General features: G+C 56.0%; 1 long non-coding RNA gene across 1 annotated transcript; it reads right to left on the bottom strand.

The window, feature by feature from the left end:
* Positions 1 to 882: 882 nt before the first annotated feature.
* Positions 883 to 5,395, bottom strand: LOC149998928 (uncharacterized). The gene is made up of 4 exons (XR_016514370.1): positions 4,937 to 5,395; positions 4,108 to 4,288; positions 1,161 to 1,216; positions 883 to 1,058 (listed from the first exon to the last, which is right to left on the bottom strand). It is a non-coding gene; the product is annotated as an uncharacterized LOC149998928 (long non-coding RNA).
* Positions 5,396 to 6,260: the final 865 nt, after the last annotated feature.

Below are 6,260 nucleotides of genomic sequence, written 5' to 3'. Positions count from 1 at the left end.
CTAGTGGGCTTCTGAAGGACACGGGGTCACACTGGCACCCCCACGCAACGCACGCACACTTCCAGGAGCCCCAGGACCTTCCACCTTCTGGAAGGTTGGCCCAGGGAGCAGAAGGGAGGAGAGCTGACAGTGTCCGATCTTGTGATGAGTGATACCAACTGGCTCTGTCTCCTATTCACTGTATAAAGAAATTGTGTTCCATGACTCCGTTGGGGGACCTTGTTTTGCTCAGTTTCCATGTATTTGTTTTTTAAGTCAGTTCTGCTGTTGTCTGGCACTGAGTCATCTCAAGCCACATGAGAGCCGTGCAGGGCCATGGGCAGCCCCACCCCCAGCCCCAAGGAAGGGGCGCCTGAAGGAGGAGGCAGGCTCCTGGCCAGAAGGAAAGGCAACCTGGCACCCTGGCAAAGTGGCCGTGGGAGACGTTACCAACCAGCCCTCCAAGGGGAATATCCCTGCTCTGTCACGCTTGCCAGTTCCTCTGGTGTAAATGCTCCCGCCGTGGCTGATTTCAAGCCACTGCTGTGAAGCTGCTCCTCTGTGCAAGACAGCTCCCGCACGCCCGCCGAAGCAGCTGGCATGGGGCTCTGAGCTTGGTTCTCTTTTCTGCTGAGCTGCAGTAGGAAACTCGGAACACTAAGCAGGCAGCACAAGCCTCTGCCTGCTAGCGAAAGGGCACGAGGACTGGCTAGGAGCCAAACGCAAGGACAGAAGTAGCTGGGAGCCCTCCGTGCATCTCTGCCCAAGGCCAGCCAGGCCCCGGCCACAGGCAGCCGGGCTGGAGGGGCCAGCAGAGCCTGGGCAAGGCGGCTCGAGAGCCCCGGTTGCAGGTGGGGGGGGTGGGGGGGCACCAGGCTCCGGATGCAGTCTGGAAGGAGGAGGGCACAGCTGCTGCCCGGTCAGAGGGGTGGTGAAAGCTCAGTGTACTCACGTGTAAAATGGGGTGATCACCACACCCCCTGTAGAGGGTGGTTGTGAGGCTTAAATGAGCACGAGCAGCAACTGGGAAGCGCGGTTCTGGCGGATGAGACGTGTCCGTAAGTAACCGCGGCCGCTGCCTGGACGCGGGAAGAGAGGGGTCACAAGCCATGGGCATGCACTCCAGGTGTGGAGAGTTTACTTCCCGGGGGAAGGTCAGGGAGGAAACCTGAGCATCTTACCTGAGACGGGGGAACAGGAGGACTGAGACTTGCAAATGCTCAGAGGGGTTGGATATCTAGAAAAACCAAATGAAACAGCAAAAACATATAAGCAAACAACAGCGCGAATCCTTGTCGTCACAGTTCCGGGCAGTGTGGGCCACTTACTGGACCACAATTTCCCAGACAGTGTTCCTTGTAAAACTGCAGGCTTCGGTAGGGTGATGGGTGTCCACCCAAATGGATGCCATGGCTGACACCATGGCTGCCTCCTGGCACAGTTTCTCCGCCTGGTGCCCCAGCCCTTCTGGGTGTCAGATGAACTACTGGGTTACTTGGACTTCTAATTCTTGCTAGAGTGTTAATGGTTGCTAGTGAATGAATGTACTGTATTGCCATTCTCAGATATTATTCTTACATTTTAAGTGGGATTTCTCAGTGGCCTTGCCAAAAGGAATAATGAGTTGACGTTATCAGGGAGGGTGAAGCTCTGTGACAGGACCCTATTTTGGGAAGATTCTTTCCTGTCTCTTCAAATTATAACACCCAGGCCCTAGCTCAGTTGCTGAGAGCATCGTCCCAATACCTGCCAAGGTTGTGAGTTCAATCCTCGGTCAGGGCACATACAAGAGTCAACCAATGAACGCATAAACAAGTAGAACAACAAATTGATGTCTCTCCCCCCTTCCCTTCCTCTCTCTCTCTCTCTCTGAAATCCATAAGTAAAAATTTAGAAACATTAAAACACCCAAGTCTGTGGCCATGTCACCCACTCAGGAGTCCGGTGCATGCTTGCTCTCTCTCCTTCTCTCCCCGCCCCCCTTTCCTTCCCTCCCTTTTCTGGAATGGAGGAGCTCCCGGGACTGGAGGCCCCCACAGAGGACTTGCATGTGGAGGGAGTTTGCAGCAGAGGGGCTGGACTTGGAGATGGTTCTGTCGCCTGGACAACGCTGGGTCTGCCAGGATCAACATGAACACCGAATTGGGGGGGGGGGGGGGGAGGTCCCCAGGTGCTCATGTCTCCATGGGAGAACGGGGTGTCCTCCTCCTCCTTGGGGACAAGGCAGTGGCTCCAAGCGTTCTCAGGCCTGTGATGACCTCTCCGGCTCACTGTGGGGCCCCAAGCAGAGGCCCAGGGAGGTTTCCTTCTTACCTTCCATGCAGACCCCACAGGACTGAAGACAGCACCCCCCCTGTCTTCAGTGACCCAGCCCCTCCCTTGCCCCTGCAGCCTCCAGAACCTGCCACCAGCATGCCCTTCCCTGTCCCCCAGAGAGTGGCCTTCAGCACGTGTGGAGCAGGCCAGCCCAGCCAGCAGTCTGGTTAGCGTGAATCAGTGCTAAATGATCTGGTTAAATGGCGCTTTCTGTGGCCCAGCTGGAGGTGAGACGCTCTAGTAAGGAATTTGTTTTACCTCAAACTGGGATGTTTAACCCCAGGAAGAAAAAAATCTCTGCTCCCTCCCTTCCCCTGACTCATTTCTGTTGCTGCACGTGGATAGGCTGAGCTGATGGGCCATTTGCAGGGACGGTTGGATGGAGCCAGATTCTGTGGCGGAAAATGGCATCTCCTGTGGCCACTTAAGAGAAAGTAAAATGCAAGCAAGGCAGGGCTGGCCACCCTCCCCTGTGCAGAGGGCATCGGGCATGGGCGTCACGGCCAAGGGCCAGCCTGCCACAGCCACAGAGACCTCTGCTGCACTCCCTGGGCACGCGTCGGTCCTGGCCCACAGGCCCACCTGCGTCTGGGTAGCCTCTCCTGTCTCAGAGATGCACCCAGTGTGCTGGGTGTTTGGGGGGCGGCAGAGGGGACCTTGGGATGAAGGTATTTGTGCCACACCACAAGATCTAGGTTTGACTCTGGCCCTCCTACTTACTAGCTGTGTGACCTTGGGCAAGTGACTTAACCTCTCTGAGCCTCAGGAACCTGATCTGAGATCTACAATCGTCTTCGCAGCATGAGTTTGAGAATCAAATGAGAGATAAATGAAGTGCCCAGCACAGAAGCTGGCATACAGCCAGGGCTGAGGAGTTGTGAAAGATGTCCGTGAAGAAGGAGGAGGAAGAGAACTCACTCTGGGGGGGTTCTCACTGCCTGTGACCCAGACACGCCCTTCCACCAAGTATGCTGATGGGACCTTGTATACTTGCAGATCCAGAGCCATATACAACATTGTTTATAGTAACTTATGTGCAATAGCAGAACACCAGGGAGGTGGGTCCGCACGTCCCCCAATAGGATAACGGGCAAACAGGTTGCTCTGTTTCGCTGTGGGGTGTTATGTGGATGGAACGAGGCCTGGACTCCTGCTGTATGCGATCACCGCAGTAATTCAGGTAAAAGGGAAGACTGAGTTCATCAAAAGCAAAACGAATATTACATTAAGAAGCAACATCCTGACCAGAACACGCAAGTGATCTGTTGATCTTTGTAAGAAGACTTAAAAACAAGCAGAATGAATGTCCCACATGTCAACAAGTGTACTGGTAAGGACAAAAGTATTTCTGAAAAGGCCAGGAATGATAAGCCCAGAATGTGGGTGTGGCTGCCCCAGGGTGGGCAGGTGGACAGGGTGGGAGGGGAGGCGGGGAGGCAGGGTCCACAGGAAGTCACCGGCCCCTAGAGACTCCAGCTCTTCAGTCCTGGGGCTCTGCTGGTGTTGGAGTCATTACTGTGTTCTCCTTGTACATGTATGTAGCACAGATTCCTTTCCATGTATCAAATTATTTATGATAATGAGAAAAGATGATTTTAAAAGTGCTCCCTCTGGCTGGCAGATGAGGGCATCAGGGGTGCAGACAGGACTCTGCACACGGCTGGTGGGAATGCAGGACAGGCCTGCTGGTTGGGAAACTAGTTTGGTAGCTTCTTATCATGTTTAACTTTCCTTATCTATGACCCAGCGACCCCTTTTCTTGGCAGTTACCCACGAGAGAAGAAAACAGAAGACTGGTAGGCAAATACTCACAGCCGCTTTGTAGCCTAGGATGGGAACCACCGGGCGATCCCTCCGCAGTGGGAGGGGTCAGCAGATGGGGTGCTCTTCAGCACTAAAGAGGCAGGAACTGCGTGCATGCTGTCACAACGGATGAATGAAGGGAGCCAGGCTCAAAGGGCTACACACCGCCTGACTCCATTCCCAGGAACTTCTAGAGAAAGCAAAGCTGCTGTCACTAGGGTGGGCTTCCCTGGGACAGGAGAGAGACTAGGGTCAGTCCTGGCTGACATCCGAGCCCATCCCAGTCTATCCCTGGGCTTCGTTCCACGCCGGGCTTCGTTCCGCCAGGAGACCCAGGTGTTTCCTTCTGGCTGGAGCTGTCAGTCTGCCTGCCCCCACCCCAACCTTCCCTCTCCTATTCCCAGGACAGGACACTGCCCACCCCCAGCAGCCCCAGTCTGCCCAGCTGCAGCCCCCGCTCCTCTCAAAACACACCTGCAGTGCTTGGGGTCTTCCCTGTGTACAAGCCAGCTCAGGTCCCTTCCCCTGCCTCGCTCCGTCTCCTGCATCTGCCCCTACCCTCTGCCCTGTGCCCTGGCTCCCAGAGTCCTGTCCAGGGTTTGCACCTGGGGCAGCATCTGGTCCTTGAAGGGCAGCCCCCTGGCAGACTCCTTGCTGCATGAGTTCACACCTGATCCTACCTCGTCTCTGCCCAGGTCCTGCTGGAGACACTCCACAGGCCGCCTCACTCATCCTTACCTCCCCCCTCCCCCCACACACACACCCCAAGGCCAGAGCTGGGCCAGATAGATCCCCAACCCCGGCTCTCAGCTCTCCCTCCCCTCCACTCCAGCCAGACCTGCTCCGTCCTTCTTCCCGGCCTCCCTCAGGCCTGTGGCTGCCGGCCCCAGCCTCTCTCCCAACCTGGGGGCGGTGGTGGTCGTACTTCCCTAGCACCAGGGCTTGTGTGGAAGGTCCTGGAGTCAGACCCGCAGATCTCGAGGATGACCTGGGTCACCTATGAGCTGAGTGGCCTTGGACAGATGAGTCCCGCATCTCCAGGTTCAGTTTCCAGACAGGTGAGGTGGGAATGAAGAGACTCCTCAGGCTGGCACCAAGGGCCTCGTGCATGATAAGAGTTCAGTGAGGTGACTGATCCTTTGGGGCAGATACGTCCCTGGTACCATAGACAAACATGCACGTTGGGGGTCATGCCAGCCTTCTCCCGAGATGCGCGGCCCTTGACAGTCTGGTTCCAATGCTGGCTCAGCTTTGCCCACTTCCCTTTCATGCAGGGGACCCCGGAGGGTGCTTTCTGGGGTCCTGGAGGGGAAATGGGGCATTTGTGAGTGGTATGGCCACGGGGGGGTGGGGGGGGGTGTCTCGGCGGAGCTCAAGGGGCTGCTGCCGCGTTAGTCCCTTAGCTTCAGGGAACAGCATGTCAGTGATGGATGAGGCTTTAATTAAAGTAATGAGATGTTTATAACAGTGGTTATCTCCAAAATTAGGCCGTTTAGCAATTATTCCTGGGGACCGTTCCTAGGTAGATGATTCCCTTCCTAATACATGCATGGGGCGGGGGAGGGTTTTTTGCACCTGAAGGGGATTTTCCCAGCATCCCCTAGGCTGTGATGGGTCAATGACATGGCTCCCCTGGAGACCAGGACGTGGGCTCTGCCTGAGGTTTTTTCTGAGAGGAGAGAAGGTTGTGACCCTTGGGCGCTGGCCAGGTTGTGGGATGGTAGGAGATCTCGGAGAGGGGACCCTTGGGCTCAGAAGCCAAAGGTCCGGGTGCAAGTCTTGCCTTTACAACACTTGCTGGTCCTGGGAGTGGGGGCCAATCCCTGCCTCTCTGAGCCTCGTTTGCATCTGTGAGTGGGAAGATCTCACAGGCTGCAGGGAAGAACAAGACATAAGGGGAGGGAGTACTTTGTAACCTTGCAGGCACCAGACCCGTGGTTATAATTGCCTATTCCAGAACATTCCAACTTAAACTCCAGGTCAGCCCCTTCCCTGGGGCAGGTCTTCTGCCTGTCAGCACCGTGACGGCTCCCAGACCCAGCCAGGCACGAAGGCACAGGAACGCTGGGCAGACATCAACAATGTGCGACCTGGGTCTCCTCAGCTGGAAGGTGTGATTCTACCTGAGCCATTAACTACCCGCCTGGGGCCCAGTTTCCTCA

The sequence above is a fragment of the Furipterus horrens genome, unplaced genomic scaffold, assembly GCF_987537825.1.
Source record: "Furipterus horrens unplaced genomic scaffold, mFurHor1.1.pri manual_scaffold_11, whole genome shotgun sequence".
NCBI classification, from domain to species: Eukaryota; Metazoa; Chordata; class Mammalia; order Chiroptera; family Furipteridae; genus Furipterus; species Furipterus horrens.
This window is presented reverse-complemented; position numbering and strand designations above follow the sequence as displayed.